General features: G+C 42.7%; 1 protein-coding gene across 1 annotated transcript in view; it reads right to left on the bottom strand.

Moving 5' to 3' along the window:
- The window catches only part of MID2 (midline 2), a 348,031-nt gene extending 332,001 nt beyond the window's left edge, over positions 1 to 16,030 (bottom strand). Inside the window, exon 1 of the mRNA XM_088444211.1 lies at positions 15,368 to 16,030. The gene's annotated coding sequence lies outside the window, so the exon portion shown is untranslated. The remainder of the gene's footprint in view (positions 1 to 15,367) is intronic.
- Positions 16,031 to 23,029: the final 6,999 nt, after the last annotated feature.

The following is a 23,029-nucleotide window of genomic DNA, read 5'->3' as shown; positions in this document are numbered from 1 at the left end:
CAGTCTGCGATTGCTCTCTGCGGCACATGCACAGTCCGCGATTGCTCTCTGCAGCACATGCACAATCTGTAATTGCTCTCTGCGGCACATGGACAGTCTGTTCTTGCTCTCTGCGGCACATGGACAGTCTGTGATTGCTCTCTGCGGCACATGCACAGTCTGTGATTGCTCTCTGCGGCACATGGACAGTCTGTGATTGCTCTCTGGGGACAGTCTGTGATTGCTTTCTGCGGCACATGCACAGTCTGTAATTGCTCTCTCGGGACAGTCTGTGATTGCTCTCTGCGGCACATGGACAGTCTGTGATTGCTCTCTGCGGCATATGCACAGTCTGTGATTGCTCTCTGCGGCACATGCATAGTCTGTGATTGCTCTCTGCGGCACATGGACAGTCTGTGATTGCTCTCTGGGGACAGTCTGTGATTGCTCTCTGCGGCACATGCATAGTCTGTGATTGCTCTCTGCGGCACATGGACAGACTGTGATTGCTCTCTGCGGCACATGCATAGTCTGTGATTGCTCTCTGCGGCACATGGACAGTCTGTGATTGCTCTCTGGGGACAGTCTGTGATTGCTCTCTGCGGCACATGCATAGTTTGTGATTGCTCTCTGCGGCACATGGACAGTCTGTGATAGCTCTCTGCGGCACATGCATAGTCTGTGATTGCTCTCTGTAGTACAGGGACAGTTTGTGATTGCTCTCTGCGGCACATGCACAGTCTGTGATTGCTCTCTGTAGTACAGGGACAGTTTGTGATAGCTCTCTGCGGCACATGCACAGTCTGTGATTGCTCTCTGCGGCACATGCATAGTCTGTGATTGCTCTCTGCGGCACATGCACAGTCCGCGATTGCTCTCTGCGGCACATGCACAGTCTGTGATTGCTCTCTGCGGCACATGCACAGTCTGTGATTGCTTTCTACGGCACATGCCTAGTCTGTGTTTGCTCTCTGAGGCACATGCACAGTCTGTGATTGCTCTCTACGGCACATGCAGTCTGTGATTGCTCTCTGCGGCACATGCCTAGTCTGTGATTGCTCTCTGCGGCACATGCCTAGTCTGTGATTGCTCTCTGCGGCACATGCACAGTCTGAGATTGCTCTCTGCGGCACATGCACAGTCTGCGATTGCTCTCTGCGGCACATGCACAGTCTGTGATTGCTTTCTACGGCACATGCCTAGTCTGTGTTTGCTCTCTGAGGCACATGCACAGTCTGTGATTGCTCTCTACGGCACATGCAGTCTGTGATTGCTCTCTGCGGCACATGCCTAGTCTGTGATTGCTCTCTGCGGCACATGCCTAGTCTGTGATTGCTCTCTGCGGCACATGCACAGTCTGAGATTGCTCTCTGCGGCACATGCACAGTCTGCGATTGCTCTCTGCGGCACATGCACAGTCTGCGATTGCTCTCTGCGGCACATGCACAGTCTGCGATTGTTCTCTGCGGTACATGCACAGTCTGCGATTGCTCTCTACGGCACATGCACAGTCTGTGATTGCTCTCTGCGGCACATGCACAGTCTGCGATTGCTCTCTGCGGCACATGCACAGTCTGCGATTGCTCTCTGCGGCACATGCACAGTCTGTGATTGCTCTCTGCGGTACATGCACAGTCTGCGATTGCTCTCTGCGGCACATGCACAGTCTGCGATTGCTCTCTGCGGTACATGCACAGTCTGCGATTGCTCTCTGCGGCACATGGACAGTCTGTGATTGCTCTCTACGCACTTGCTTAGTCTGTGATTGCTCTCTGCGGCACTTGCTTATCTGTGATTGCTCTCTGCGGCACATGCACAGTCTGTGATTGCTCTCTGCGGCACATGGACAATCTGTGATTGCGCTCTGCGGCACATGCACAGTCTGTGATTGCGCTCTGCGGCACATGCAAAGTTTATAGATATTCTCAATGTCCATTCACATTAGGACTTGAATCCAAATTAGGATTAGGCCCTAAATGTTTAATTTGGTTTACTCAAATTTAATTAAGTTATAAATAAAACGTAAAGGTATATGTTATCTTATGTACAGCATAGCTAATTTACTAATATTGCATTGAGTTGCACAAATTACAATAAACCATAAGAAAGAGCCAGACACTTGCTTTCATTGTTTTACTTTTACTAGACAGAGAGTAGCTGATGAGATGCTGTGGATGAGATGATGTGGATGAGATGATGTGGATGAGATGATGTGGATGAAATGCTGTGGATGAGATGATGTGGATGAGATGATGTGGATGAGATGCTGTGGATGAGATGATGTGGATGAGATGATGTGGATGAGATGCTGTGGATGAGATGCTGTGGATGAGATGCTGTGGATGAGATGCTGTGGATTAGATGATGTGGTTCAGTATAAAAGTGATGTTATTACATGGCCAATAACGCATGTAGTTGCCACATTTTCTGTGACATCAAATTGTCAGTCTCCTGGAAATTCCAGGACAGTAGGCACATATGTATATAACTCTGGGCCTGATTCAGACCTGTTTGTTAGGTTGTGTTCGCACGTAGCCTGCCGATGTTTGCAATATGCGCATGCGTATAAAACGCAGTGCGCGTGCGCGAACTAGTCCATGCGATCGGGAAGCGTTCGCTCGCTGCACATAGCCACATCACTAGAATGAGTGACAGGACAAGCTGTTTATTGGTGGTGACAGGGGATGGTCGATGAAAACGGGAGTGTGGTGGTGCGATTGCAGGCGTGTCTGTGCGTCTGAACTCCGTTTAAGAGGCGTCATAATACACGTTACATGGGCGAATTACACACTGAAGCACTCGCAGTGCTTGTGATAGGGTATGGTCAGCCACAAGTGCTGCGTATGAGTCAAATGTTACTCAATGTTACCGATTGAGCCAATAAACTTCCTTGAGATGACGTGGGAAAGTGGGTGTCTTAAGACAAACTGGTGGGCGTCTAAATACCGCGATTGCACGCCAAGACATAGTAGGCAAGCTAATGCCTTGCCGTGCGATCACGGGATATGCATACTTTGGCTGCGTGCGAACGCATCTAGCGGGCGGGTCTGAATCGGGCCCTCTATTTCATATGTGTTTATATGTGTTGATGAATGAGATCTGCCTTAGTCATACATGCCTACTCTCCCGGTTTTCGCAGGAGGCTCACGATTTTTCGGGTAACCCCCGGCACCCCCGGAAGGGTAGGCATTTCTCCCGCATTCTGCCCACTTCCTAGTGAAGTGGGCAGAATGAGAATACCCGCGGGCGATCGTGGGTCTCCGTGAAGGGGGCGGGGCTTAAGATGTGATTCTGCATGAATCACAGCGTTTGGCCTCGCCCACTATGTAAACTTTACCAATTGCGGCAGTTTTGCCCGTTAGGGGGCGGGGGCTTAATGACACAAATCGTTAGGCCCCGCCCCCCATCGCCCCCCCTGCTGCTTCTCTTACCCCAGGGCTTCTCCCGGGAAGAGATTATTAAAGGTAGGTAAGTATGGCCTTAGTACTCGCAAATAGGAGGTTAAATGTAATTTTAAATAGAACAGTGTCCTTCAGTCTGTGTCCTAGATAGACACTGGACCTGGGACGAGGTGCATAATTACGCCAAAATATCCATTACTCATCCTAGGTTGAGTAATGTAACCTGTTTGAGCTGCCCCCACAGCATAGTAGCCATCTCCATACTAGTTTTCCAAACTAACTGTCTCTGTTGCATCTTAGGGGATATTGTGGCTATAGTTTCAGGGTAAGCCATTATAAAAAGCCTTGCCCAACTATATGAAAACAGCAGTGCCCCCCAACTCTGGCTCTAAAGATGAAAGAGAGCTTTCTTACTGCTCGTACAGGGCTCTATGTGCAATGAGCACTGGCCCAACTCTCTACGCTTTTGGTTTACCCTTCCTGGCACCTTACCTTTGCACAAGCAGGGGAGAATATACTGGAGTTTTAGAAAGTAGTGTTACACACACACACACTATACTAGTTGTTCACCACTTACAGTTGGCCACAAAAATACTATACATGTGTCCTCATACACTGAAAACAATATTAGTTGTAGTTTTAAGAAATCTTAAAGCTTTAAAAAAAATGAATGCGCTATCGTCTTTACAATGATAGCCTGCTTAACTTTAACCTAAGGCCCAGAGCCCTTCTGTACAACCAGTATATACAAACTGTGACGTACATTATTTTCCTAAAGATCAGTACCCTTGAAATAAAAGAAAAAAATGTACGTAGTAAGAATCTTTCTCTTAGGAGCGAACAGCTACAGGTGAGTGAGAAAATATCACCTCTTCTTATGTCTGCGTTTATGACGACACCTCTCAGATCTGAGGACTGGCTACAAGGCAGCTGTGTAGAGGAAGCACTCTGGACCTCATTCAGAGTCGGTTGTTGCGGCTGCACGGTCGTACGGGAAAAGGGTCCGGATATGCAAATGATGCACTCGCAAGTTGCGTTCTTAATCGAATCGGTAGCTGGCCGACCAAGGGGAGGAAGCGGGCCGGAAGAAAAAAAAATACGCCCCCTTCTCGTACGCCATTACACGTCATCTCGCCGGGCATATAAGGATTAATCAAAACCATCAGGAACCATCGAAACTGGTCGTAGAGCTTAAGGGTTGACCATACCCTCTCTTAAGCACTACGATCAGGTCAGTGTACAAACCACCCATGTCACGTGTGCCATGACACTACTTTGTTAATTATGCACTCCATAAAACGCCGTTCGCATAATTAGGCACGCCTGCGTTCGGATCTCCACTCCCCGTTTTCAAGCACCTTCCCCTGTTACCACCCACAAACGCCTCATTCTGTCACTCAAACTACCGACCTGGCTGTGTTCAAGGAGAGAGAAATTTCTGATCGTAGCAGCTAGTTTTGCGCACGCGCATTGCGAACTTTACGCATGCGCAGTTTAGAGAACATCGGTGGCGTACGACCGTGCGGGCCGCTACGACCGACTCTGAACAGGGGTACAGATGCACATTTTACATGTTTAGATTAATAACACTTGTAGATTAATAACATTGAACATTTTACTCAGTCAGGGCTAAATTAATATATTTATTTTATTGGGGCCATTCCACACTTTGTAACTTTGCTAATATCAATGCCTGGAGGACTAATAAATAGGTGGCCAGAGCATGGATGAATTAACTTTAGCTTTTCCCTTATTCATAATTGCTAGCTAAGTGAAAACGAAGGGAATTGGAAAGCCGATTTCCATCTTAGGGTCCATTATATATAAACTAAAATAACAGGCAACTGACGTTATCATCATATGGGACTGGGAATAAAAAGCTCTGAATGTGGGGACAGTGTTCGCCTTGTTAGAGAGCGGACATGTATCACAGATACTCTTAAGAGCATCCGTAAGAGCATCCTTACTGTGACTGCTTTTGTAAAGACATTAAATTGAAAAATTATTATATATGTCTAAATATAATTTATCTGTGAATTTATCTGTATTTTTGTTTTTATTGTGCTAATAAGCTATGTTGATTGATTGAGCAAGTTCCCATGAGCTAGCTCTCCACTAAATGAATGTACAGTTCTTTTTAGAATTTTTTAGCCTCTTGATATATTATGTATACTAATTCAGCACTGTTTCTTGTTCTTGTGCCTATTAGTGCTGGCAGTAGGACTGTTTATTACCTAAAGTCTACTGTGAACTTTCTAGCTCGCTCACGGTTTATAAATAAGTTAAAAACATCCACTAAACTAACAGGAAATATGAAATTGATTGAATCTTGTGTCTATTTAAAAATAACCATCGAATAAACAAAAAGGGGAAATGTGTATGTATAAACAGGCGGAATCTAATCACCTTCCACCAAAGACAGAAGTTAAAAACAAAACGAACAAGGCAGAATGAATAAATGGAAAGGGGAAGTAGAAGGAAATAGAAACCTGAAAGGAAAGAAGACAGATATCCTGAAGCTCAACTAAGAAGATATAAGGAGAATAAATCTGAAACATATAAACTTAAGATGTTAGTCAGATATTATAGTGAAAGAATGGATGACGGCTATATATATATACAGTCAGGTGCATAAATATTGGGACATTGACAGAATTTTCATATTTTGGCCTCTATTCACCACCACAATGGCTTTGAAATGAAACAAACAAGATATGCTTTAACTGCAGACTTTCAGATTTAATTTGAGGGTAATTACATCCAAATCAGGTGAACGGTGTAGGGAATTACAACGGTTTCTATATGTGCCTCCCACTTTTTAAGGGGCCAAAAGTAATGGGACTATCAACTCAAAAGCTATTTCATGGACAGGTGTGGGCTTCCCTCATTATTTCAATTGAGCAGGTAAGAGGTCTGGAGTTGATTCTAGGTGTGACATTTGCATTTGGAATCAGTTGCTGTCGACTCTCAATATGAGATCCAAAGAGCTGTCACTATCAGTGAAGCAAGCCATCATTAGGCTGAAAAATCAAAACAAACCCATCAGAGAGATAGCAAAAACATTAGGTGTGGCCAAATCAACTGTTTGGAACATTCTTAAAAAGAAAAGAACGGCAACGGAGAGCTCAGCACCACCCAAAAGACCCCGGAAGACCACGGAAAACAACTGGTGAAGAAAAAACCCCTTCACAACAGTTGGCCAAATCAAGAACACTCTCCAGGAGGTAGGTGTATATGTGTCAAAGTCAACAATCAAGAGAAGACTTCACAAGAATGAATATAGAGGGTTCACCCACAAGATGTAAACCATTGGTGAGCCACAAAAACAGGAAGACCAGATTAGAGTTTGCCAAACAACATCTAAAAAAGCCATTACAGTTCTGGAACAACATCCTATGGACAGATGAGACAAAGATCAACTTGTACCAGAGTGATGGGAAGAGAAGAGTATGGAGAAGGAAAGGAGCTGCTCATGATCCAAAACATACCACTTCATCAGTGAAGCATGGTGGTGGTAGTGTCATGGCATGGGCATGTATGGCTGCCAATGGAACTGGTTCCCTTGTATTTATTGATGATGTGACTGCTGACAAAAGCAGAATGAATTCTGAAATGTTTCGGGCAATATTATATGCTCATATTCAGTCAAATGCTTCAGAACTCATTGGACGGCGCTTCACAGTGCAGATGGACAATGACCCGAAGCATACTGCGAAAGCAACCAAAGAGTTTTTTAAGGCTAAAAAGTGGAATGTTATGCAATGGCCAAGTCAATCCCATGACCTGAATCCGATTGAGCATGCATTTCACTTGATGAAGACAAAACTGAAGGGAAAATTGCCCCAAGAACAAGCATGAACTGAAGACATTTGCAGTAGAGGCCTGGCAGAGCATCACCAGGGATGAAACCCAGCGTCTGGTGATGTCTATGCGTTCCAGACTTCAGGCTGTAATTGCCTGCAAAGGATTTGCAACAAAGTATTAAAAAGTGAAAGTTAGATTTAGGATTCTTTAGTTTGCCCCCATTACTTTTGGCCCCTTAAAAAGTGGGAGGCACATATAGAAACCGTTGTAATTCCTACACCGTTCACCTGATTTGGATGTAATTACCCTCAAATTAAATCTGAAAGTCTGCTGGTTAAAGCACATCTTGTTTGTTTCATTTCAAAGCCATTGTGGTGGTGAATAGAGGCCAAAATATGACAATTCTGTCAATGTCCCAATATTTATGCACCTGACTGTATAATTTCTGAAAATGTGGTAAAACCTCAGAAAACTGCTGTTTTCAGTGGTTTAAACGCAATATATATGGCTCTGTATAGGTTTTAAAAAGTCTGGTAAGCTTAACTTTCATGGGCTTGATCCTAATTGGCAATGCCATCTACAAATGGTGTTGCCTGTAAAAATCTATGGGGTACTTTTAATAAAAAGATCCTGGAAATGTATCCTAAGGATTCTTCTCCACTGCCCCTTCCCCACGCGCATTGCACAAGCGCTGGTCAAGGGCGGCATATATGCACTATGAGTCTTGGGCCATAAACCTGAAAGTCAGTACATTCCCCTGGAAGATCTGTCCCAGAAGGTAAGTAAAACCATGCATACCAGCATTAAAAAACACAGGTATATAGTACAGGCGAATAAGGGCAGGATGTATCGCATTATAATAGCCATACATGATACATCCCACTCTTTGGGCCTGATTGAGAGTTGAACGCTAATGCTGTCACAGCTGTGAATTTGTACGCAGCTGCTATGCAAAAATATGCAAATGTCACAGCTGCCCACCTGCCATCTTTGTAAATCCAAGGATCTGCATAACATGTTTGTCTAACTATTTCTGCCTTGGAGTGCCGCTTCTTTTGTGCTTATATATTTGGAGGGGTACATCACCAAAAGGTGAGCACCCCAGCAAGTACCTACTGAGCTCAGACTTTAAGGGGGAATTCAATTCAGCACGCTGTTGAATAGCGACGGGAGAGAACTCCCGAAGCTATTCAATACACCCCGCTGTTTGGGGCGGGCTAAGGATTTTCTTCTCGCACCCCCCTGGGGATGCGAGGAGAAATCCGACCAAAGTACCGGGCGCGCAGCTGTTTTTCTGCTTAGCGCGGTGCTAACAGCCGCGCGTCCCGGCACTTTGATCAGAGAATGACGGTTACCAAGCCTTAACACACCCTTGTTAAGGCGCGATGACCGGCATTCTCCGAACACACAGCGCACTGAATTAAATAGCTCCGGGGTGCTCACTTTCAGCGCTATTCAATTCGCATTGAATTGAATTCCCCAAGAGAGTGCTGGTAAATTTGTTCTCTCTCTCTCTCTCTCTCTCTCTCCTCTCTCTCTCTCTCTCTCTCTCTCTCTCTCTCTCTCTCTCCTCTCTCTCTCTCTCTCTCTCTCTCTCTCTCTCTCTCTCTCTCTCTCTCTCTCTCTCTCTTCTCTCTCTCTCTCTCTCCTCTCTCTCTCTCTCTCTCTCTCTCTCTCTCTCTCTCCTCTCTCTTCCTCTCTCTCTCCTGTAGATAAAGTATATCAAATATTTTATACCTGCCATTTATGATTCTCCACCACAGAGAATAAATAACAGACTAGTTAATTTTAAAAGCTGCCAGCTTGCCCCCACGTACAGTACATGGTTATTGCTTAGCACTGGTGCTTTACATGTATAGGGTGAAAAGCTCCTGTAAAAGACAAGGCTTTTCACCTATTCATTAATCTGCTCTATAGTTTGGAAAGTAAAAGGCAAGAATGAGAATGTCTTATACACTGAAGTACCAAAAGTCATGGAACAGATGCCTAGTATCGTGTAGGACCCCCCTCTAGCCCGGCGAAGTGCAACAACTCGACGTGGCATCGATTACACAAGTGGACGGAAGTCCTCTTGAGAGATGTTGCTGTCTGGATAATTTCCCACAGCTCCCTGATATTTGTAGGTGCAGGATCTTGGGTGCGAGTGGACCTCTCCACCACATCCCATAAATGCTCGTTTGGGTTCATGTCCGGCGAACATGGTGGTCACACCAGCATTCGTTGGGGCGCTCCAGAATACTCGTTGAACCAATTCTGGACAACTTGGGACCGATGACAAGGTGCATTATTCTGCTTGAATATTCCATTGTTGCGGGTTACATGAAGTTCATGAAGGGTTGCAATTGGTCATCAAGCAATGCAACATAGCGGTTACCAGTTAATGACGTTATCAGGCGGACCAGTGGACCTCAACCCATGCCACATGAACACAACCCACACATTAAGGAACCATGGCCTCATGGGGTCTGAGTCACACCTGAAGCCTATCAGCCCAAAACAGCTGAAACTATGACTCATCGGACTATGCCCATATTGCCAGTTCTCCAGGATTAAATTAGTGACATCCCAAGTCCAGGTGAGGTGCTGTGTCCGGTGTCATAGTGTTAACATGGTAGGTCTTCTGCTCCCATATACCATGGAAGCTAAAGAACGCTGCACTGACCTCCTGGTTGTGTATCTGGCACCTCCTGCATTGTGGAATTGAGCCAGTGTCGCTTGTCTGTTACCATGGACAATTCTGGCCAGACGCCACTGGACACGATCATTAAGCACCGGTGGTCGGCCACTGTGCTGTCCACAGTGGGTGGTAATGCCTTCCATGAGGTATTCCCAGTACACGTATGACACCATAAATCGAGGAATGTTGAATGTCCGCACATCTTCGGAAATGGAATATCTCATCCGTCAGCGACCCACTATCATGTCCCGTTTGAACGGCAATAATTAACATCACCTTGCCATGAGCAGCATAGTCAGTGTTCAAACGGACTCACGAGATGTCAGATTACAAATTATGCAGGCCTGGGCAATGTCACAGTACGGTGACGCCACCTACCATTACTTTTACATACTGCTATCCCATGACTTTTATCACTTCAGTGTAACACTTCCATCAGGAATGTGCACAAAGGTCTGGCATAACAAACAGAAATGATGAGGGTTTCTTGCCAAAAAGGCTGTTGGCCCAGGACACAACTACCATACACAAAATATGGTCATTGAGGGTAGCACAATAGTAAGCAAAAATGTTAAATAGTCAGCCATTGTAGGTAGACAACAACATAACTGGAGGACCTAATAAACATATTTAAAAATAAAGCATTTTGAGAAATTGGTGGCATCATAATTACTAATACCCAGATCAAGACAGACTACTAAATCCTCATTCCATGTAATCCATATCCTCATTCCAAGTAATCATCATCATCATCATTCCATGTTATCCTCATTATCATTTCATGTTATCCTCATAGATATTACATGTTACCATCATTCTCATTCTGTTGTCCTCAACAACATTAGATGTCATCCTCATTCCATAATACCGTCATCCTCGCTCTATTTTATCATCATCATCATTCTATGTTATCCTCATCCATATTCCATGTTATCCTCATAGATATTACATGTTACCGTCATTCTCACTCTATGTTATCCTCAACAACATTAGATGTCAACCTAATTCCATAATACCGTCATCCTCACTCTATTTTATCATCATCATCATCATCATCATCATTCTATGTTATCCTCATCCATATTCCATGTTATCCTCATAGATATTACATGTTACCGTCATTCTCACTCTATGTTACCCTCAACAACATTAGATGTCATCCTCATTCCATAATACCGTCATCCTCACTCCATATTATCATCATCATCAGCAAGTTATAATTTGATTCCCCCCCCGTCACAGCCGCTGACACTGTAATGTAGCAATTCACATGCACACAGGCTATAGATAGACAAAGGCAGTGGCTGATGGTCTGACATGGAGCTCTCCACTAGTGTATGGTGGCTTCTCAGGTGCTGGGACGAGGTGTCATGTATTGGGAGGCCATGACGGTACACTCCAGGTACATAGTTATTACAGCCCTAAGTGGGGTGAACATGTTGTGGACAATGGTGGAGGTGCCCCATCAGAACTGGAGCCCGGCGGGCAGGCGCCTCCATTGTCTCCCATAGTTCTGCCCCTGTCACTCCATATTATCATCATCGTCATTCTATGTTATCCTCATTTATAATCCATGTTATCCTCATAGATATTACATGTTACCATCATTCTCACTCTATGTATCCTCAACAACATTAGATGTCATCCTCATTCCATAATACCATCATCCTCACTCCATATTATCATCATCATGCTAAATTATCCTCATCCATAACCCATGTTATTCTCATAGATATTACATTTTACCGTCATTCTCACTGTTACCCTCATCAACATTAGATGTCATCCTCATTCCATAATACTGTCATCCTCACTCCATATTATCATCATCATCATCATTCTATGTTATCCTCATTATCATTCCATGTTATCCTCATACAAATTACATGTTACCATCATTCTCACTCTATGTATCCTCATCAACATTAGATGTCATCCTAATTCCATATTACCGTCATCCTCACTCCATATCATCCACATTCCATGTTATGGTTATTCTCATTCTTGTTATCTTTGGCTATTCATCATGATTAATTATGGTGTGTGTTTTCACCTTTGAAGCAGCACATATTAACTATATTATATATCGGTTTAGGACTTTTAATAATATATGAGTCTACTTATTATAGAGCTGCAGTTATTAAGATTTAGTATTGCCACTTTTTGCAGCAATTACAAAATGCTGTACTGCAGCTATCTGTCATGTCGGGGATGTACTGAGAGCGTGTCCATTCATGTGCAGTTATTTTACCATGCAGGGATCAGGCTAAGCCTCTCCTACGTCACTGGTTCCCGTTGCCTGGTATAGCTATTACATTTAGCTTGCATCTATATATAAGCAAAGCTTTTGGCTGCATGGTAAATTGACCCAGGCTGCCACCCCATAAAGGTCTATGGGGGAGTAGGTACAAAGCACAAAATAGGTAAGCACCGGACAATCCCTGGGGATAACCTCTAGATAAAACGTAAGAAGCAGGGAAAGAGCCTTAGCTGTGTGTAGTTTATATATTGTCCTCATGCTTGCGTGGGTTTCCTCCCACATTTCCAAAAATATACTGGAAGGTTATTTGGCACCCGACAAAAATTAACCCTAGAGTATATATGTGTATGCGTAATCATGTGATAGGGAATATAGGGGGAGATTTATCAAAGCTTGGAGAGAGGTAAAGTAGAGAGAGATAACGTACTAACCAATCAGCTTCATGTTGTCATTTTTCAAACACAGTCTGTAAAATGACAGTAAGAAGCTGATTGGTTAGTACTTCATCTTTCTTGAAGGTTTGATGAATCTCCCTCTAAGTTCATAAATTAGAGTAAATTGTATAATATGTGGACCATTCCCTATAGTATTGTAGCTAACTATGTAAAAAATTAATATAAGCCGTCATAAGAAAATGAAAATTGATGTCTAGTGCAAATGCATTTATTGTGCATTTGTTATTAGTGCTTTTAGCGTCATTTTAAAGGGAATGGAGGTCACTAAAGGCATCATCACATGCTGTAAATATCATGACATGGAATTAGATGAACTCCCATAAAATATAATGCTAGATACTGTAAGATGCGCAAGTGAGTATGGGGTCATTAAAACCACGGGTTGTTAATGACCCCAATGGTTCTATAATTAAGACTTGTTTACATGCATTGTACTAGCATTAAGAAAGGAATCTCATGCATGTACAGTAATTAGTGCCAGTTGATAAGAAGTTAATACTGCTTTGTGTGGCAGATTACCATGGCCATACAGCCTTACAAGAGTACAGTATCCATTTAAATCACATTTTATATTTTTCATAAATCAAAATTAAGTCACTGTTTCATATATTTAATGGCTAATACAATACAACCCTCTATTCACATCATGGAAGTGCTATTTTGAAAAAAAATGTAAAAGATGAAACATTTGAACTGGCATTGTCAGTGTATTATAAAATGATGGATAGTGTATGAGTGAGCCAGTGTCCACTAACTTCAACATAGAGTATAGCAGTGTTGTCTAATGGTTTGGGTGACAACACCATTATAACACTTCATAATGTAAGTATAATGAAAACTGACCTACTATTGCTTACATGTTAATGACATCTAAATATATTCACTTTGTCATTTAATAATACTACTTATATATCCATTGATGGGGCTGCCATTTGTAACAACTAGAAATGTTGTACACTAATCAAAATAATAAATGATCTATACATAGTATAAAATAAAATCCCTGGTAGGTATCGGTCTGTGTGTGGGCTAATCTCAAGAATTTATGGATGGATTCTGAGGTAGTTATCACTATTCTATAGAGCGTTTGTGGAGGAAGATTTAGGTGTATGAAACATTAATTTATGACAAAAGGGAGCCGAGCAGGGACGATTTTAGTGAAGCAAGTCAATGATAAAACAGACATCCGAGCGCTTTCTTGGCTTACGCTGCCTAAACCGCTAAAGATACATCACAACGATGGACTATATTGTATGCCATGTAGAGATTGATACATATTATCCGGTTTCTCCAGAAAAATTGATGGAAGCCCTGTGTACTGATACAATATATTAGTTTTATCCCTTTCATTATCGTTCCTGACATTTATGTAAAAAATTATTCCTTAATTTCAAACGAGTCCAATCGGTAAGAGACTGCTGTTAGCATGACAGTAAATGAAGCACAAAGACAGACCCCTAACGTGGCTGGAGTTGACCTAAGTGGAGACTGTTTTGCTCATGAACAACTTTACGTGGCCCTTTTGCGTGTCACATCTAATCTAAATCTTTTCGTGTTGACGTCAGGAGGAAAAACTACTAATGTAGTCTGCAAGGAAATCTTATAAGACTATCGGCGTAATTCAAAATTGCTCCAGTGCGAAGCAGGGGTGGGTCGCTAGTAAAAAAAATATATAATAAAAATAATAAAACCATATGAAAATGTACATACAGGATGTGTTATAATAGCACAAGATGTATTTCTATTAGACATGTGCGGGTTCGGTTTTACTCAGTTCTTTTCGCCACATTAGCACAAGTTCGGATTTATCTTATTGGCTATCCATAACACGTGAGAGCCGAATAGCCCATAAGATAAATCCGAACTCATCCGAACTTGCGATAATGTGGCGAAATGAACCGAGTAGAACCAAACCCACACATCTCTAGCTTTTATAAATATAAATTGTGTTAATATTACATTACATGATGTAATATTATATACAGCAGAGAGAAAATATCTAAGAAATTAAGAGCAGAGTAAGATAGATGATAAAACAAAGCAGGCCAGTTTACTCACCATATGTGGCACAGTTATTAAATAGCATCTGATTTATCATGAAAAATAATGAGTTCTCCTTTGCTTTGAGGACAGAAAACATAGGTGTGCACTGAGCTGACTTATTAATAATGCCAACAAATAAACATGTTTCTTATCTCTCTCATTCATCTATAGAATGGAGCAAGCACATCATCACAACACACAGTATGTACTACAATAACTAACTTTTATATGATGAAGTATATTAATTGCATATGTCCATACAGTGACCTTTATTGTTTGCTCTAATTAATAGCAATAGAATACAAAACACATACCAATAATAATACAATGCAGAAATAATAATACTAATAATAAGTATAAATAAACTAATTCGCCATTTAGTAAACAGGTTGTAATTTGAATAGATCGGTAGCTAGTTATCTAGACAGAGATAGGGGGGGAGAGAGAGAGAGAGAGAGAGAGAGAGAGAGAGAGAGAGAGAGAGAGAGAATACACATATTTTGGTGTATTCAATACCAATAATAAAATAACATCACTACATATAATACAGGCTCTGCATTTTATTTGCTTGTAAATATACACGATTTGGCACAACACAAAAGTAATTCATATACAACCACCATACAGTGTGTGGCATGTTTATCGTGTGACAGTGTTGATGGTGGTGGGTATGGGGGCAGGTGCACCTTTGGGCACATCTGCATATGGTTTGGGTGAGGATCCTAGTTATACAGAGAATGACACATACATTACCCGTAACTTTCCCAGCGGCGGGCCATGCCTCCTCCGGGCGCCAGGGCGCTGTGCCAGCTTGGTGGGGGTGCAGTGTAGGGGTGAACACAACCCAGATTGTGGAGAGGGAGAAATCCCAGACTGTCAGGTGCAGGTTTCCCTAAAGTAGGACGTTCCCTGGGAGGGGAGCGCCGGGCGCTGAGCACACAGCGAGGGGAGCAGCCTCAGTCACTGCCATGAGTTACTATCAGGATAGGAAGCAGCAGGGGAACATCCATTATACAGCACCGGCGATCTCAGCTCTCTAGTTGTAGTGTGAGTGTGAGTGAGGCCACACACTTGCAGCTGCTACAGCCACTGTCACATCCAACACAGCCAATCAGGGGCAATAATCCAGAGTATGTGGGTGATGCTGCAATTTATCCGGTACACAGGAGCGATCTCCTCAGCTGCTGCTCTACTCCTGGCGTAACTACCTATAGGGCATCGTCCCCTGCCCAGAGTGTCTGACAGTGTGCCAGCAGCAGCCAGGAGACACAGGGCAGGTACAGTAAGTGTCTCTCCCCGGGAGGAGGAGTCATGGTGCCGCCGGAGAAAGTGAAATAAACACTGGAACTGCCAAGCGGGTTGTGGGGTCTGCTCCAGTATAGAGAAGGGATCAGTGGTGTGCCAGGGAGGAGATGACAGAGTCACAGTCATAGGCAGCTACTTCCAGTACTGATCCATCCTCACTCCCACACCCTCTCCCACACACTGGCACATACTGAAGTCAGACATAACCCCGGACAGCAACTGCTGAACCAAGGAGAGAGGGTTCCCCCTGCCCCCAGCGGTGCAGTACTGCAGCCTACTCTCTTACCTGGAATAGATCTCACTCACATAAAGTACATGTCTCCTCCACCTCTACATTTCACATTTATCATTCTGGTTAACTCATTCTTCTGTGGCTATGAATTATGTGCTAGGATTTTGTATGCGTCTGTGGATTTTTACAATATCGTGAGCTTAGGACAGGAAGCTATCTGCCTCTTGGTACTATATTTTCACATCATCATGGTACTCACTCATAATAACTGGCACAGCACCAAGGGGTTGAGAAAATGTGGCCACAGCCCCATTTTTATTTTTTATTACATAATCCTAAAGAGGAGGATTGTAGCCGGAGTGCGCCAAAGGCTTCTTGAAACAATGTCCACAGCTCATACTTGCTGACGTTGTGTACCTCATATCCAGGAGATTATGGGGAAAGTACCGCAGCAAGGTGGATGCATATAGATGGATACATGTACAGGTTGAGTCTCCCATATCCAAATATTCCGAAATACGGAATATTCCGAAATACGGAATAATTTTGGCATGACTGAGATAATCAAACCTTTGATTTTTGATGTTTCAATATGCACAAACTTTGTACAAGGCACAAATTATTAAAAATATTGTATAAAATTACCTTCAGGCTGTGTGTATATGAAACATAAATGAATTTCATTTCTGTACACAAACTTTGCTTGAGCCACAAAATAATTGAAAATCTTGTATAAAATTACCTAGAGGCTGTGTGTATAAGGTGTATATAACACATAAATGCATTCTGTGTGTACATTTGGGTCCCTTTCACAAGATATTTCATTATGATATTCAAATATTCCAAAATACGGAATATTCCGTTATCCAAAATGCCCCTGGTCCCAAGCATTTTGGATATGGGAGACTCAACCTGTATTAACAAATCAATATTATTGTAGCTACAATTAAGGCCAGTACACACTAGACGATGTCTAGTGTGTACTGACATCGTTAGCGAAGGGACCCAGCGGGGTGTCGGCATTGGCAAGTGCGTACACACTCGCCGATGCCGGGAGCCACAGCGGGGGCCATGCTGCGTTCTGCAACATGGACACAGCTAACATCTTCCGTCGGAAATGCTTTCAGGTTCGATGGGCAATGACGCTGATGACAGGCAGGAGCGTGCATCGTCAGCGACACAGTGGGTACACACTAGACGATGTGCCCAATATGTTGGTCCAATCCACCAAATCGGACGACATAATGACTAGTGTGTACCTGGCAGTAGTGATGACCATCAATGGTTCTGCCATCGATGGTTTTCCACTGCCAGTAATTAACTTTCAATGGCGGGCCATCGATGATTAAAATTTGTGCAAAAGCATAGCAAGGCCAGCGCTCACCATCGGAGATTGGCCTCCCATCATTGCTGAAAGCACTCACTATTGCCATCAGACCATCGATGGTTGTTACCCATCAGTGGTCGATGGTCACTTCTAGCTATAATGAGTATGTGTTATTTCTATGGTGCCACCAAATGTCTGTAACGTACAGTACTGGGAGAATTAGAATAGTATAAACAAGCGATATTATATTTTAAAAAAAAACAGTACAATGGCAAAAGTTAAACAGTAAGATAATGATAAAGGGCCTGACTAGATTTGTACGCTATACCGATGTTTACGTAGTTGAGCTATTATCAGTAAACCGAGCATGCATCAAATTGCTCATACACCAAGAACCATTGCCATAGTCACTCGCAGCAACTACAGTCAGGTCCATAAATATTGGGACATTGACAGAATTTTCAGATTTTGGCCTCTATTCACCACCACAATGGCTTTGAAATGAAACAAACAAGATGTGATTTAACTGCAGACTTTCAGATTTAATTTGAGGGTAATTACATCCAAATCAGGTGAACGGTGTAGGAATTACAACGGTTTCTATATGTGCCTCCCACTTTTTAAGGGGCCAAAAGTCATGGGACAAACTAAACAATCCTAAATCTAACATTCACTTTTTAATACTTTATTGCAAATCCTTTGCAGGCAATTACAGCCTGAAGTTTGGAATGCATAGACATCACCAGACGCTGGGTTTCATCCCTGATGATGCTCTGCCATGCCTCTACTGCAAATGTCTTCAGTTCCTGCTTGTTCTTGGGGCATTTTCCCTTCAGTTTTGTCTTCATCAAGTGAAATGCATGCTCAATCGGATTCAGGTCATGGGATTGACTTGGCCATTGCATAACATTCCACTTTTTAGCCTTAAAAAACTGTTTGGTTGCTTTTGCAGTATGCTTCGGGTCATTGTCCATCTGCACTGTGAAGCGCCGTCCAATGAGTTCTGAAGCATTTGACTGAATATGAGCATATAATATTGCCCGAAACACAGCAGTCACATCATCAATAAATACAAGGGAACCAGTTCCATTGGCAGCCATACATGCCCACGCCATGACACTACCACCACCATGCTTCACTGATGAGGTGGTATGTTTTGGATCATGAGCAGTTCCTTTCCTTCTCCATACTCTTCTCTTCCCATCACTCTGGTACAAGTTGATATTTGTCTCATCTGTCCATAGGATGTTGTTCCAGAACTGTAATGGCTTTTTTAGATGTTGTTTGGCAAACTCTAATCTTTTCTTCCTGTTTTTGAGGCTCACCAATGGTTTACATCTTGTGGTGAACCCTCTATATTCACTCTTGTGAAGTTTTCTCTTCATTGTTGACTTTGACACATATACACCTACCTCCTGGAGAGTGTTCTTGATTTGGCCAACTGGTGTGAAGGGGTTTTTCTTCACCAGAGAAATAATTCTTCTGTCATCCACCACAGTTGTTTTCCGTGGTTTTCCGGGTCTTTTGGTGTTGCTGAGCTCTCCGGTGCATTCTTTCTTTTTAAGAATGTTCCAAACAGTTGATTTGGCCACACCTAATGTTTTTGCTATCTCTCTGATTGGTTTGTTTTGATTTTTCAGCCTAATGATGGCTTGCTTCACTGATAGTGACAGCTCTTTGGATCTCATATTGAGAGTCGACAGCAACTGATTCCAAATGCAAATGTCACACCTAGAATCAACTCCAGACCTTTTACCTGCTTAATTGATAATGAAATAATGAGGGAATAGCCCACACCTGTCCATGAAATAGCTTTTGAGTTGATAGTCCCATTACTTTTGGCCCCTTAAAAAGTGGAAGGCACATATAGAAACCGTTGTAATTCCTACACCGTTCACCTGATTTGGATGTAATTACCCTCAAATTAAATCTGAAAGTCTGCAGTTAAACCACATCTTGTTTGATTCATTTCAAAGCCATTGTGGTGGTGAATAGAGGCCAAAATATGAAAATTCTGTCAATGTCCCAATATTTATGCACCTGACTGTATATCCTTCCCATGGATGTAACTGCCATAGGTGCAAGGGGTACAGCTGCAATGGGGCCCTGAGCCGAGGGGGGGACCTATCTTCCTTGTCAAAGTTACATGTGTTATATACATTTTTCACCAATGGGTGGTACATAGGGGTATTAGCACAAAGCTGCACTTGTGAATTCTTCAAGGGCGGCAGTTGTTAAAGTTCACACAGAAAAGACCAGCAGACAAAATACTGTGTCTGAGCAGAAGACCTGTGGTCATAAACAGCTACTGGATTCTCGAGCAGAACGCAGATTGGCAGACCTGTTCACTCCTGAAACAGTCAGCACTGCACACACAGTGGTTACCGGCGGTAGTCCGTATCTCCGGGACCCTCGGAGGGATTACAACTTGGATTAAGGCCTGGAGGCCACACCCCCTACCCACGAGGCCAAGTTGCCTTTTCCCGGCACGCGGCGCTGCAATCACTGTCAAATGCCTCTAGTTTGCTCAGGAAAACAGGAAATGAATAGTAAATGATAGAAAATGAGTCATGTGGTCTGACGAATCATATCTTCAATTACACCATACAGGTGGTAGGGTGAGGCTATGGAGACAACAGCACAAAAGCATGTATCCGTTTTGCATTGTCACGACTCTCCAAGCTGGCGGAGGCAACAGTTGTGTTGTGCGGTGTACTGTATCTCTAATGTCTGCTACAGACATCCAGGGGATGCTTACAAATCTGTTGATATCCCCTCAAAATGGACGTTTGCTGGGGATTTCCTGGAAAAAATGTGTTCAATAAATATGCCACAGACACAGAAAGCTGGGAACAGGAGGCGCCTACCGTTTATGTCATGTTGCATTGTCAAGGTAACCAGACAAAGTTGTGGCTCTCTCTGCTCACCAGTGTCACAGACACACTCTGCAAAAATGGCCAGAAAAAGGGAAAGAATAAAAGGAAATTAGGAAACCACAACTCTGGGGTCTATTTACTAAGCAGTGTTATGAGACAGAGTGAAAAGTGATGTCTGTGATAAGGTGCCAGCCAATAAGCTCCCAACTGTCATTTTTCAAACACAACCTGTGAGATGGTAGCTGGGAGCTGATTGGCTGGCACCTTATCACAGACATCACTTTTTACTCTGTCTCATAACACTGCTTAGTAACTAGACCCCTAAATCACAACAGGATCACCTAAATGATAAATAAAATGTATAAAATTAAACAAAGGTTTCCCCTCCGGAAATTAGTATCCCATAGCCTACAATATAGGTTAATGCCATCTAGAGATGGCGTTATCCCAATGGAGCCAAGCTCCGGAATGCTTCACATTCCAGAGCTTGGCAAGTCCGGCAGCACAGCAGCCCCATAGAAGCCTATGGGGGCTGCATTTGCAGACAAAAATAGAGGGACCATGGTAGATATCGGAGATATCTGCTGTGATCCCTCCATAGTGCTTCTGGGGGCTATTTAATTTTGCAGGTACCCCATAGTATGTTTCAGTCTGCAAATCACCATGAATTAATGTGACATATTTAATAGTCCTACCTTAGGGTGTTCCAAACAATACGTCCAACCAGATTGTTTCAAGATATTTTCTCGTTGAACTCCCTAGATGCAACTGTATCTTGACGGATAATCCATCTAGCTTCCATCTTGAGCAGTTCCTTTCACACAAAGTCAGATTTTAGTTCTGATTTGTCCCTTCCTAAAAGTAGTCATATATATCTATTTTATCTATTTTGGGTGGGTGTTAACACCTGTAAAAAGACACAAATTCAATTGTACCCAAACTTTGTTCCATCGCACCGTGGGATGCTGCAGGGCACTTGCAGGGGTGACATGGTTTGGTGGTCCAGGATCAAATCAAATTAAATTGTTTATGTGCTGTTGACTGCCAATCATTAAATATGTGTCAAATAGAAGCACAACCCTGTTTACCAGCACATAACTGAACATAAGGATGACAGGTAAGCGCAGTTAACGTAATTTAATAATTTTTATCGAATTTCTCCATAACAAACTTTTGGCCTAGGGGTCTTTTCAAGAAAAACACCTCACATCAGGCGTAATTTCATGTAAAACACATTTTAATACACTACCAGTCAAAGTTTTAGAACACCCCTTTTTTCGAGTTTTCACTGAAATTTACACAGGTTAATGTCTCAATGCTCTCTGAAATTAATCCACAGAACAAAACCACTTAGAGATTAAAAAAGAGAAATCACAGAATCATGTTGATTAACAAAATGTAATCTAAATTTTTGGCTCATGAAAGTAGCCACCGATTGCAGATGCCTGTATACCCGCCGAACACACTTGTGTCAATCTTTCTACAATGGAGATGAAATATTGATTGGGAAGTTCTACCCAACACTGTTGCAGAAGTTCCCACAAATGTGTTGCACTTGTAGGTAGCTTTGCCTTTACCATTCTGTTCAATTCATCCCAAACCAGCTTGATGGAGACCATGGGGTATATTTACTAAAGTGTGGGTTTTTAGAAGTGGAGTTGTTGCCCATAGCAACCAATTAGATTGTACTTATTTATCTAGCACCCTCTAGAAGATAATAGCTAGAATCTGATTGGTTGCTATGGGCAACATCTCCACTTCTAAAAACTTGCACTTTAGTAAATATACCCCCATGATGGCATTCCATGATTTGGAGCCTAACTACTTGTGCTTCTCCTCAAAGGTAGTTCTGACATAGACTGGAGGCACGTTTTGGATTATTCTTTTGCTGTAGGATAAACCCTTGGCCAACTAGACGTAGACCTGAAGGTATAGCATGGAACTGCAAAATGCTGTGGTATCCCTTTTAGTTCAGGGTGCCAGTCACCAACTCGGGATGCAGCAGAAGAGTCCCAAACAATCACGATTCCTCCCCCATGTTGCTGTCACAAGGATTTATTTGCTAAGCAAGGTCTAGTAAAAGCCACTGCTTCTTGGCGTGTTTTAGTCTGAAATTTAACAGTGCATTGCTTTTGATAGCAAAACATGGGGTAATTTGCTGTTTAAAGCATTGCCCTTTTATATATTTTTTAGTACATAAAGCTCACATACTGAGGAACCATTCTTTTGCCTACTTGATGGCATACAAAATCCTTGGATGATGAACCAGGGATTTCAAATTTTGATTCATATGTTTATAAGACCTTCATCCAGTCTTCAGTAGTTCCCTGGTGGTGCATCATGGCTCAGGGAAGCCTCTTTCAATTCAGCAGACAGCCAGTGGCAAACGCAGGATTTCTAGAGGGGGGTTTCCAAATGCTTGATTTTAGAGCGAGTGTGGCCAGTCCACGAAGAAGGCATAATTAGCACTTATCCAGCTTTAATATGTTACATACAAAGTATATTGTGTGGCATAATTCCAGCATATACAGGACCAGCGATCACAGTAATCCATTATATGTGTCATACATAATGTATTGTGTGTCATAATTCCAGCATATACAGGACCAGCGATCACAGTATAGCCATTAGATGCAGCAGTAGGTCCATCCTGTCTGAGCAGAATGTTTT

This window comes from Taudactylus pleione, unplaced genomic scaffold (assembly GCF_031769625.1).
Source record: "Taudactylus pleione unplaced genomic scaffold, aTauple2 ptg000352l, whole genome shotgun sequence".
In the NCBI taxonomy this organism is placed as follows: domain Eukaryota; kingdom Metazoa; phylum Chordata; class Amphibia; order Anura; family Myobatrachidae; genus Taudactylus; species Taudactylus pleione.
The sequence above is the reverse complement of the archived record's forward strand: the minus strand, read 5'-3'. Positions and strand labels throughout refer to the sequence as shown.